Consider the following 13998-nt stretch of genomic DNA (forward strand, 5'->3'; position numbering starts at 1 on the left):
AGTCAACAGTGTGTTGGGAGAAATTGGGCTGGTATTGTCCGAAAGGGAAGAAGAGGTGGAAGGCATGTCCGAAGGCAGGAGAAGAGACTGAAAGTGAGGGTAGGAACTTTGTATGTTGGCAGTATGACTGGTAAAGGGATGGAGTTACCCGATATGATGGAGAAAAGGAAGGTTGAAATATTTTGTGTACAATAGTCCATATTGAAGGGGAGTAAGGCTAGGTGCATCTTAGGCGGGCTCAAACTGTTCTATGATGGTGTGGATGGGAGGAGAAATACAGTAGGGCTTATCCTCAAAGAACAGTATATCAAGAGTGTTTTGGTGGTGAAATGAGTGTTGGACAGAGTATTGATTATGAAGCTGGAAACTGAAGGTGTGAAGATAAATGTTATTAGTGCATATGCCCTGCAAGCAGGGTGTGTGCGATGAATGAGAAAGTATATTTTTGAAGTGAGTTGGATGTATTGGTGGAGAGTTTACCCAAGGGAGAAAGAGTGCTGATTGCAGCAGATTTCAATGGACATGTTGGTGAAGGGAACAGAGGGGATGAGGAGGTGATGGCAAGGTATGGTGTCAAGGAAAATAATGAAGAAGGTCAGATGGTAGTGGATTTTACGAAAAGGATGGAATGGCTCTGGTGAATACACATTTTAAGAAAAGGGAAGAACAAAGAGTGACATACAAGAGTGGAGGAAGACACAGGTGGATTATATCCTATGCAGGAGGGTGAGTCTGAAGGAGATTGGAGACAGTAAAGTGGTGGCAGGGGAAAGAATAATTAGGCAGCATAGTATGGTGGTCTTTAGAATAACATTGGAGATCAAGAAGAGGAGGGTAGAGCCAAGGATCAAATGGTGGAAGTTGAAAAAGGAAGACTGCAAGGTGGAGTTCAGGGAAGAGGTAACAGAACCACTAGGTGGCAGTGAAGAGTTACTAGAGAGCAGGGCAACTACAGCAGAACTGGTAAGATAAGACATGAAGAGTTGTATGAGAGGTTGGACCCTAAGGGGGGAGAAATTACCTGTACCGATTGGCTAGACAGAGGGACCGAGCTGGGAAAGATGAGCAGCAAGTTAGGGTGATAAAGGATAATAATGGAAATATACTCACAAGCGAGGAGAGTTTGTTGAGCAGATGGAAAGAGTACTTTGAGAGGCTGATGAACGAAGAGAATGAGATAGAAACAGAGAAGGTTTGGATGATGTGGAGATAGTGAACCAGGAAGTGCAACAGAGTAGCAAAGAGGAAGTAAGGACAACTACGAAGAGGATGAAGGATGGGAAGGCTGTTGGTCCAGATGACATATCTGTGGGAGCATGGAGGTATATACAGAGAGATGGCAGTGGAGTTTTTATCCAGATAGTTTAATATAATCTTGGAAAATTGATGATGCCTGAGGAGTGAAAAAAATGTGTACTGGTGCAGATTTTTAAGAATAGGGGTGATGGGCAGAACTGTAGTAACTACAGAGGGATAAGATTGATCAGCCACATGAAGTTATGGGAAAGAGTAGTGGAAGCTAGGTTAAGAAGGGAGTGATGATTATTGAACAGCAGTATGGCTTCATGCCTGGAAAGAGCAGTACAGATGTGATAGTTGCTCTAAGGGTGCTCATGCAGAAGTATAGGCAATGCCAAAAGGAGTAGCAGTGTGTCTTTGTGGACCTAGAGAAACCATATGACAGGGTGCCTAGAGAGGAATTGTGGTATTGTATGAGGAATTTGGGAGTGGCAGAGAAGTATGTAAGTGTGGTGCATTATATAAAGTGAGACAGTGATGAGGTCTGCAGTAGGAGTGACAGATGTGCTTAAGGTTGTGGTGGGATGACATCAAAGGTCAGCTCTGAGCCCTTTCTTATTTGCAATGGTGATGAACAGGTTGACAGAGGAGATTAGACAGGAGTCTCCGTGGACTATGTTGTTTGCAGACAACATTATGATCTGTAACACGAGTAGGGAGTTGGGTTGAGCAGAGCCTAGAGAGGTGGAGATATGCTCTAGAGAGGACAGGAATGAATGAGGACGAAGCCAGAATACATGTGTGTGAATGATAGAGAGGTCTAAGGAATGGTGTAGATGATGGGAGCTGGTGGAAGCTCCTGTTGCACTTTACGCAACTGTTGTTACAGTTCTGCCATTGTAAAGAAACGGCTCCATAAGCTTTACGACACTGTCTCGGAAAGTCTTTCTCCTGTGAGAGGACTGGGATCTTTTCCTAAATAAAGAGTGGCATTGCACATGTACTTTTTCAGCATGCCCGTGTCGATCAAACACAGGAAGCTCTGCAGTCTACTTGTGACTTTACTCTGTAGGAAGATAAGTAAATAAATCAAGGTAAATAGGTAAATAACATTCAATTTGCCTTTTTTATAAGTAACATATAAATGTTTTTCAAATAAAGACCATCAGAAAACATAATCACAAACAGGACTTTGGACGATACCTTGTCGCGCTCTGTAAGCATTGCTTTTTCTTTGAAGGACATGTATGTGGCACATTGACTGGCAGGATGACACCCGACCTGTTGCTGCATCCAAAATGTGCCATCTTTCGCTTTTACGCTTCTGTTCTCTTTCTCCAATGTAGAACCCTCATTCTTCTCTGCTATAGCCCCTATATTTGAAATCCTTTATTTGAAAACTAGCAGTGTCAAATCGGGGGGAGCATGAACATAACTGAGAGAATAAAACTGAATAATAAAATAAAAGCTAACTTTTACAAGTACAAAAAATTTACACCGGCTGTTACAGACTCAAATGTTTTTTTATTACCCTAGGTTCTTGTCTATATAAGCCGGACTCATGTATAAGCCGGAGACCAAAAATCATACAAATTTTTAAAATAAAATCGTATCATAGATAAGCCGGATTCATGGATAAGCCGAACGTACTATAACCTATAACTAATAGAAGGGAGGGAGGTCAGTGGTCTCACTCGCACCCATTTAATTTCTTTAAGGGGGGAGAGAGTGTGAGATATTGGCGTCTCTCTCACTCCCCGCATGGCGCGGTTGGAGCGGCCGGAGCGCGTTCTTTCTGCTCTGGGCGTCGCCGAGTCAACACGCGCGCGTAGCGGTCATTTAAATTGTGATTTTATATGTAAGCATATTTAAATATATATCGCGGATTTTTTGCTGGTTCGCGGATTTCTGCGGACAATGGGTCTTTTAATTTCTGGTACATGCTTCCTCAGTTGGTTTGCCCAGTTGATTTCATACAAGGGACGCTATTGGCAGATGGCTGAGAAGCTAGATTGCTTACTTTTGTCTCACTCTTGCGCTGACTATCTGTGATCCTGACGTATGGGGATTGAGCAGGGGGGCTGTTCGCACACCTAGATGATACGGACGCTCGTCTAAAAATGCTGAAAGATTATCTTCACGTTGCTATCTTTTGTAAAGCTGATTCCTGAAAAGACATGCTGCACAGTGCTTCGCATACTTAAAAGCTCGAAGGGCACGTATTGATTTTTGACTGAAAAACAAACTCTGTCTCTGTCTCTGTCTCTCTCTCTCTCTCTCTTCCTGCTCCTGACGGAGGGGGTGTGAGCTGCCGCCTTCAACAGCTTTGTGCCGCGGTGCTTCGCATACCTAAAAGCCAAACAGCACAACTGATTTGTTTGCTAGAGATTGTTTTCTCTATCTATGTGACATTCTGTGCTCCTGACACGCACTCCTTTGAAGAGGAAGATATGTTTGCACTCTTTTAATTGTGAGACAGAACTGTCATCTCTGTCTTGTCATGGAGCACAGTTTAAACTTTTGAAAAAGAGACAAATGTTTGTTTGCAGTGTTTGAATAACGTTCCTGTCTCTCTACAACCTCCTGTGTTTCTGCGCAAATCTGTGACCCAAGCATGACAATATAAAAATAACCATATAAACATATGGTTTCTACTTCGCAGATTTTCTTATTTCGCGGGTGGCTCTGGAACGCAACCCCCGCGATGGAGGAGGGATTACTGTATAAGCCGGACTTATGTATAAGCCGATATTCTATTTTTTCATTTTCACAACTTTTTTCCTTAGATAAGCCGCAGCTTATAGACAAGAACTTAGGGTAACAATAAAAACAATAAGAGCAGCTCACTACTTAAAACGTACGCTCCCTGAATCAAACTGGCCTCCTGTTAATTATGAGTCAGCAGTTCTTACTGCTTACTAAAAAATGAAAAACGTTTCTTTTTTAGTTATGTGTTCAAAAATTCCTGCCATCCTACATTTACATGGATCATTGTAGACATGGAACACACATTAAATGTATGTTTTCCAAATGACGAAATATTATTTACCCTCTACAATTTCAGGCACCTCACACCCAGATAAATAAACCTTAGCTCTGAGAATCTTCTCTGCGACTTGAGCTGTGTCGGTTGGGTGGATGGGATAGCAGGCTGCTTTCTGCTTGTGCTGATCGACACATTTACAAAACAAAAGATGCTGATGGAGAGGTGCGAAGGAATTTAAGGTGGGTCGGGATTATGAGTTTTTTCATAGGCTTCAGCAATTCTAGTGTTAAAAATAAGAACAGGAACAGGCTAAAGTTAGAAACTGAACTATGCTTAAAGTTATCAAAAGTGGAACTGATATTAACAATAATCTTTAAAAGTATAGACACTCAAACTTCACAATTGACTTATTTTCCTTTTATTTAACTTGCAGTAATATCTTCTTTTGATCTGGATTCATATATATATATATATATATATATATATATATATATATATATATATATATATATATACAGTGGAACCTCGGTTCACGACCATAATTTGTTCTAAACCTCTGGTCGTAAACTGATTTGGTCGTGAACCGAAGCAATTTCCCCCATAGGATTGTATGTAAATACAATTAATCCATTCCAGACCATACGAACTGTATGTAAATATATTTTTTAAAAGACTTTTAAGCACAAATATAGTTAATTACACCATAGAATGCACAGTGTAATAGTAAACTAATGTAAAATATTGAATAACACTGACACAAACACCCAGGCTCCCTACTCAGCTGCACGCACAAGCTTGCTCTCTCTCAGCAGCACGCGAGCCCTCTCTCTCTGTAACATTGCAGCAGTTTGCGCGATAGCCTTACAACCCAATCGCTGTATAAACACTTTTTTTTTTAAATGAGTTTTAAGCACAGGGGAAAAAAAAGGAACATTTGAACAAATCTGAACTTTATTTAAAAGCCAACCAAGAAAGTAACATTACAGGAGTTCACGCTAATAGCATTACAACCCGATCGCTGTAAACACTCTTTTTAAATGAGTTTTAAGCACAGGGGGAAAAAAGGAACATTTGAACAAATCTGAACTTTATTTAAAAGCCAACCAAGAAAGTAACATTACAGGAGTTCACGCTAATAGCATTACAACCCAATCACTGTAAACACTCTTTTTAAATGAGTTTTAAGCACAGGGAAAAAAATGAACATTTGAAAAAAGAGAAAAGTAACATTGCAACACTTTCTTCTCACCACTCTTCACTTGCTTAGAAGCCATGGTTAACTGCAAAAGTACACGAAATACTGTAGAGCACAAAGAGTTAACAGGTAAAGCACACACGTCTGACTGAGAGCAATGAACAGGGAGAGGCTGAACACGTGCTTAAATGCAGTAATCGGCGCGTACGAACCGGAAAGGAAATGAAATAGAGCACAAAGAGTTCACAGCGAAAGCACGCATGCAGGCACGTGCAAGCACGTACGTCTGACCGAGAACAATGCAACACGTGCGGAAATCATCGGCGTGCACAAACTGAAAGGGAAACTGGCTTGTTCGTATACCGAGTGTGTGGTCGTGAACCGAGGCAAAAGTTTGGCGAACTTTTTGGTCATAAACCGAGTTGTACGTGTACCGAGATGTTCGTGAACCGAGGTTCCACTGTATATATATATAATTTTTGTAAATTAAAAATATGGAAAGGTTAGAATAACTTTTATCCCTTATTAAATCAAGCTACTTGCCTTAAATTAAAAATAAATAATTCATTAAAAAGTGTTTGATATGCATAAGAAAAAGTAAAAGATATGCACAATCTGTTAAAACCCCTAAATGTGATATTAGGCAGAGGGTTGAGAGTTAAGAAATACCAGTTTTAGTTGTTTGTAATGACAGTTCAGTACATAACAATTTAAGATTGCAAGAAAATAATAGTACTTCCAAATTTTTACATTTCTCAAGGTGCTATGCCAAAAAAGGTTGAAAACACCCAGCCTAGATATACTGAGTGGTATTTAATCATATATTGTATGTGTCAGTAGTTTGCTTTTATTAATAGATATACTATTTTAGAACACACATCTCTAGTTTTATCAGTATGCCATGTTTTAGTGTGAATTCTACACAAGGCATTATACATGAGGCCCCTGGACAGTAAATACACAACATCATACATTATAACTAAACTCACTTGCTATGTCCATTGTCATAAAACTGAAGCACATTAGTGTATGTCACCAGCAGAGTTTGCCTTCTTTTGTACACTCACTTATTTGAAAAGTATCCTTTTTGTACCACGCGTAGTTGAGCATAATTTTGAAGTAGTATTTCAGTTATTTGATAATATGGTCATATTGCTGTCTTTGGCAAATAAACTACATAATTATGAAAAATGCACCAGTGCTGGAACAAAACTGTTGTCAACCCTCAATGATATTTTTTCCCAGGAGAAAAATGAAATATTAAATACAATAGAAGAGAAGTTTATTCTGAAATTTAGTATATTAGGAATTTTAAGAGAACTTGGCAGTGGATAAATAATGAGCTAAGAAATACATTGCAGGAGATAAACAAGCTGATTAATGTATACATGACAAATAACCAACATTTAAAATTTGAGCACATGAGAGTAATAGTTGATAAGTATTTTAGGAATCCTAAGAGGCAGTTAGACACGAAGTATTCCAAAAAATACAAAAGGTGAACCAAAGAGGTTCTTTCAGTATTAGGGCAGTAAAAGAATAAGCTTTTGGGGAATACCTCTCCTTAATGAGATTTGAGCATATACAGTTCATAGATGCAAAGCACTTGCACCTAGGACTATGTGATCCTCTATTTTACTGTCAATAGCTCCTTCAGACTACACCCAGGTATTCTACTGACTGTACAAGACACCAGCAGAATTTATTTAGAAAAGGAACTGGATGATGGATAATAATCAAACCAACAAATGGTGGGTTGTAACTGGGAATGTGAAAAAAACAACAAATAACCAAGACTCAGAATGTGTGAGACAAATCATAGTCAAACAAAGTGGGTAGGAACTCATATTCAGAGCCAGAACATTAAAATGTAGTGAAAAAAGCAGAACCAGAATTTGTTAACCAGAAACATTTCAAAACAACAAGTTTAAAGGTTTGGGTTGAATCAAATTAACTTCAATTGGAAGTGTACGGCATGTCCTTTATATTTTTGACCCAGATATAATATGCTTTGAACACTTCCGGTTGACCCTGCTTAGCAACCACAAATACTCCTCAAAATGGTGGTGTTCATAAGAAAAACAAAATGGAAGATATTTCCAAGATCATTAAAAATGTATCAAACACCAAAACAGATGTGACCACAAGATTACCTGACCTTTAAACCTCTAAAACTAAGTATAACTAATTTCTTAAGGTCAAGTAAAATATATAAAAAATAATAATAAAAAAAAAATGCCTGATCATGAAAGGTATGATTACGACTGCATCCTTCCAATTGGGACTGTGCTCTTTAGCTCACGTCAACTAATGTAGCTAAGAAAAAAACTTGGTTTCCAGCCCCCAGTGGTAAAATTAAGCAAACATGCATGCAGTAAAGCAGACTTTAATAATTTTAATTTTTCCATACATAAAAACAAAATCAAGGGTGGCAATGAACACCATACAGCTTGACACTGCTCGATGTTTGGGCTTTCCTGGCAGCTCATTTCTTGTGTTGCTTACAGTGTTGGCAGTAGCTCAAAGCATTCTTCATTTAACTCACCACCTTCTCCTTTCTCTGTGTAATCAGTTTTTTTCCTGATTTTATAAAGCTCTTTGCCTTTATCTGAAATTCTTAAAACTAAATTTAGCTTTACAAACTCAGTCACATTAGCTCAAATCTCTGACATCATAAATGGAAGCCAACAGTGCAGCATGCTTGCATAACTTAAAACAGCTTATGAAACCATACATGAATTATGGCAGCAGCTCTGGGTTATACGTTTGATTTAATTTTGACAAAAACAGGCATGGTCAAGCAATTCCTTAATCTTAAAAGATAGCAGTTCTTATTACACTTTCTCCTTAAACTAATTACCAAAATATTTGTGTAATTAGGGAAACACAAAACCTTTAACAGACAAGGCACAGAGAAAGAGAAATAAGGTGTCTTTATAAAACTATAATTTTTGAACATAACAACAAAGTTCTGCTCCTTCCTCCAACAGCAATATATTGAATATTATCTGCCACATATTTGCTGAAGTCTGAAAAATTTATTTAATTCCTTTATTGACTTCAACATTTAATTACAATACGAAACATTACAGATCTATAAAATATACAGTTCTACAGTACATTCATTTTCCCTGGCTTTGCTCACTGTTTACTCAACTATATATTGAAACCATTTTTCCTTTTTAATGATGCCTAAATACCTAAAATGTCAGACCTCTCTCTTTCTAGTTTTTCATTGTAGATAATAACCTTCATCCACATTTACAGCCTAAGACATAAGATGCCTATTTGGACAAATATAATTGGCACATTATAAAGCATACTGTATGTCTCGAGACAGTTATGACCCACATTGTTTTCAGTTTGTACTAATGTTAGCCATGCTGATAAATATTGACATCTGTGCTGCTGTCTCTGGCAGGGGCTTTTCATTTTGGCCTCAACTCAATATTTCACTGAACAATCTGTGAAACAAAAGAGAATGCTAAGTAAGGTAACACATGATACTCACAAAGATTGTGTTTTGACCTATTTCACCGACAAAGACACTTTATTGTGTAAACTAACCGGCAAATATTTGGTTAGGTAGACTTTGTTATCTCAGAGGGATACGAATAAAGCTTCCTTGAGGAAAGTAAGAGTAAATCATACAATTCTCAGTCATCTCCAATTTTAAAATTCTTAAATGACCCTCAGTGGAATTTAAAAGGAAAAGATTTAATTAAAAAATAAATACATTGTATAAAATTAAAATATAAATTACTGACCATGTATGTTTTGAGTGACTGCTATTAGCTTGGATTGGCTTGTTAAAATGTTAAGTTTAAATCTTTTTTTCCTGAATAAATAATTACCATCTGCCTTTTCCTTGTGTCCTGCTCTACTGAGATTTAAACATCCATGTTGATTCTACTAGTTGTAAATCTGCCAATGTATTTTTATTCAGAAGCTTTAGTAATCCAAATTATTAACTTGGAAGTTGTTCAAAGAATTCATTAACTTCACATAAATTGCAGTGATGTTTGTTGAATTGCTGGAATTATATGTTAGGCACAAACACATACTGCTTAAAAGATCACTTCTCTTATATAGTCAAAGTACAAAAACATAAAAAAAATCTGTAAAAACATTATTTGTGTTTTAATTTGAAATTTATTTTATTTACAAAACTCCACAAAATTCAGTCCGACTACCCAGCTTCTATGCACTAACAGCTACATTTGTCACTCAATTCTTGCCCATTATACTGACTGCATATTTTGTTTACAATTTAAAAAAATAACTTAAGAATATTTAGCAATTTGCAGATGAATAACTCTACTTTTATATGTGTTCAAAGTAATGGTACAAAATCATTTTAACCAGAATTGAGTACTGCTGAATATACAGGACTGCAGTGGGTTGGCACCCTGCCCAGGATTATTTCCTGCCTTGTACCCTGTGTTGGCTGGGATTGGCTCCAGCAGACCCCCGTGACCCTGTGTTCAGATTCAGCGGGTTGGAAAATGGATGGATGAATATACAGGATGGTTCGGTGGCAACTGGGCGACAGTCAACTTGGCAAAAAGACAACTCGGCGAAAAGACAAGACGGCGAAAGACAATTTGGCGAAGAAACAACTTGGCGAAATACAACTTAGGGACATCCTTTACCAGTTACGTAATAGGTTCAAAGAGATTTTTTTAATTATATTTAAATGACAACGTGATTTAAAATGTTAAAAATAAATTTATATAATTGACGAACAAACTTTATGCTGCAGATGGAACAAACTCTATCTTACATTATCTTCTGCAGCCAAAATTGCTAATCCTTTACATAAATTATATTGATTGTAATCGTATGATAACGTGATATAGAATACAAAAGATGACTTGCGAGTACGGCTTAAGGAATATCTTTACTCTCAACATATTGGGACTCTCAAAAAGCAGGTGATTCTGTGGACGGTATCATTTAAATATCATTAAAAAAATCTCTTTGAACCTAACTATTACCTAACTGGTAAAGGATGTTGCCGAGTTGTCTTTTCGCCGAGTTGTCTGTCACCCAGTTGCCCCTGAACAATGCAGGTTAGGACATCTGTTTGTAAGGCTGCGTGAGCCTAACTATAAACTATTATAACCAGGGTGCTGTTTGGGCAGCTCAAAAAAAGGAAGAAATGTGACCAGGAAATGACAGCACAAGTAAGAGGATTCAAAAGGCAGGTGTTGGTTGCACTAAAAGTCAAAAGTAATGATTAACAAAACCAAATGACATACAGAAGTCACAGTCAAAAAATGACATCAAAAAAAGATTGAAACTGTAAACTAATAATCCCTTTTCCTAACTACAATGTATTTTAGCATGAATATTCAGGGAGATCTATAGTAATTTTTTAACGCATGCTGTTATATTATATAACATGATGTCACATGCATGCTGCCATCTGAATCATGTTACTAGCAACAGCATCGCTACTATTAACACTATGAATTAGCTCCCTATGCTTAATCCAAATACAAAAATGACTGCATGATGATTCTGCCAATGTGAAATTATTAAAACAACATAATTTTATGCAAATGAAGATTTATGCATATACCTTATTTTCAAACAGTCATGACAGTTTTGCAAGATAAGTGATGATGAAATGAGGTCAAAAGACAGCGGAGCATGAATATTCTTTGCCAGTACCCAAGAGTAATCCTCTAGTCCAAACATTTTCCAATGGATAAAATAGTAAACAGTAGTACTATGTTGCTTAGGATCTAAAATACATGATCATGTATCTCTACAATAGGAGGAAGAGGAGGAGGGGTAGAGGATCTGGAATATTTCCTAGAATGCATAGATTTCAGCAGAGACACATGAAGTGTATGATATATTCAAAAATGGTTGGGCAGGGCTAACTTGTAAGAAATTGCAATGTTGTGTTTAAGAATAGCATATGGCTTAAGCCATCCTGGTCCAAACTGTAAGACAGAACCTCCATGTTGCAAGCTGCACTCTAAATTCCAGTACAGTTTTCCACAGGTTCTCTCTCTCCAATTGTCCATTTTTATGGTGACTTAAATATTCAGAAATACTTGGAACTAAACTAGCAATGTATTCACACTGGAGCAAAGATAACTTATAACCATATAAGCACTCAAAAGTGATAAGCCCAAAGGTGTACTAATAAGAACATTCCTTGACAATTTAGCAAATGCTAGCAGATTCTTGTACTCAGACTAAGCAGTATTTACAGTATAACATAGTCTTTTTTCCCCTCCGAGTCTAGGTTGAAATAATAAGTCTGAGTTTTGCTTTCAGGATGATAACTGTACAGAAAGTTTAACTATATTTCAATGTTTTAACAAAAATATCTCCAGAATCAAGATACAAGTCATGGACCCTGTTTTGTAGTGGAAGGGTCCTATGGTGACCGAGTTCTCCCCTTTAATACTCTTTATTAAGTAGACCTGAACAAACTGCCCCAAATGCTTGCTATGGCCTTTAAATTGTACACTATCTTTGACGTCAGGAATCAAGACAGAGCACTAAATCAGGCAGGAGAGAAAGTTAAACTTTTATTCACATTTAAATTAACTTAAGATTTCTAATTATGCCCAAAACATTAATAAGAAGAGTAAATTGATTGTGACAAAAATAGCAATACAATCTAAGTAGTAATTTTTCTTGAATCCATATGCATATTACCAGGTGGCTGTTTGTGTTAGTATGTTGATTAGTCTCTGGTCCGGCTAGGTGTTTGATCCAGAATGGCATTTGAATGGAGAGAGAGATGGTCTGGCTTCCCCAACAGAATGAACAGTGGAGAAACACAGATGCAGAGGGCCTCTCCTCAGAATGGAAAATAGGTTGAGAGAGAGCCTGCAGCATGCAAATTTCCACTTACTGCATCTCTGTAGCCCAGACTCACCGATGAAATAGATCAGAAACACCACAGTCCCTAATTCAGCTGCTTTGTTCCTTCCATATTTTTACTTCTCTCTTCCAGTCCAACCTTTCTTTTTGGGGGGATTGGTTCATATAATGTAAAATGTACCTGTCTTTGATATTTGGAGCTCCTACAAACTAAAACAAGGCTTATGACATGTCCACACATCTTACATCTACTCTGGGCACTTCTCTATCTTCCTGTCACTGATGGCCAGAGCACTTAATAGAATTTTTTATCAGTGATCACATCACTAAATCTTTAGAGAGTGACAATATCTTATTGTAGAAAGCTGCTTCTTTCTTTAAGTCAGAAATTCATTCTCTAAGTGACATTATATCATTCAGTTATTATGCCAGCTATTATAAACACATAGCAAACTGAAACAACAGTAAAAAGAAATATAGGAAATCAGTGTTTCTGAATATAGTAGTGCTTTTGTAATCCTTAACTCAGTTAATTTCCCTTCTGCAATTTTTTATTCTAAGCATATTTTAATCACTATAATAGAACTTAATCAGAAATGTTAGATTGAGGAAATACCATGCAATCTAAAATGTTCTTTAAGAAATGTACTAATGAATTCCTCGGCTGTGTGAAATTCCATCAGGTGCATAAATGAGAGCTCTTAGAAAATGTATCTAGTATTAGGCTTACTTTTTACCTAGACTGAAAGCTTACATATGTTGGTACAAAACATATAAGAAAGGAAAAGCAAACAAAATTAAATAAATAAATACATTTGTTTCTGCTAACATTGTGTGAAAACTTACAACCTAAGTGGGGAAAAAGTGGGAATACATTAATATAATCACACAGGTAAGCAGAAGGGTGATGTAGAAAGACTATTGATAGTATGCTAAATAAGGTTTCTTTAAAACCCCCTGTGGTCTGAGGGTAAACTGAAAAAATGTTGTTTGTGTCATGCTCTGATATTTGGATACATTTCACTAACTTTACACACAGTGATTCCAAAGTGTTTTGTGCTTTTGTTTTCAGCACAAACTCATACACAAGTAGTCAGGATCATATGCAACTTGTAAATTGTTCAAAACGTACAAAACCTGTAGGTCTGAACATGTGTATAAATTTTATGACAAGCACACTAGGCTATTGTGATGAAGATTTTTGAACACTGATGTGTTCAAAAGGTGTTCAGAATGTGAATATGCCAAAGTCGTACAATTAATTTGGTCAGAAAGGCAATTATAAGGTGTCACACACGTATGCATGGGAGACAACTAAAGGGCTCAAAAGAAGGTAATTCCCTGTCAGACCAGGGGGTGGCAGAGTGCATTAATCCTTTCTCTTATCTCCCCTCAGACCAAATGCAGGAAATTCCACCTGGCTACCATAACATCACTTCTGGTTCTGCTCTAGAAGACGTTGCTTCCATACCAACAGAAGAGCCCACTTCATAATGAACTCATTTCCAATTCTGGTCCTCTTCCCGCTTTTCAACTTTATATCCACCAGCTCAGTTCTGTTTTGGACTCTTGTCTGTAAAGACCATTTTCTCAGCCTCTTTTCATTTGCAGCCAATTCTCAAGTATACGGGAGGTTGCCCTAAACCTCTTTGTTGTGTCAAGGCTTGACTATTTACCACAAAGGCTTAAACATTTTATTTGTATTAATCATTTTCAAGAAAAGAGAACC

The sequence above is a fragment of the Erpetoichthys calabaricus genome, chromosome 5 (genome assembly GCF_900747795.2).
Source record: "Erpetoichthys calabaricus chromosome 5, fErpCal1.3, whole genome shotgun sequence".
Classification (NCBI taxonomy): domain Eukaryota; kingdom Metazoa; phylum Chordata; class Cladistia; order Polypteriformes; family Polypteridae; genus Erpetoichthys; species Erpetoichthys calabaricus.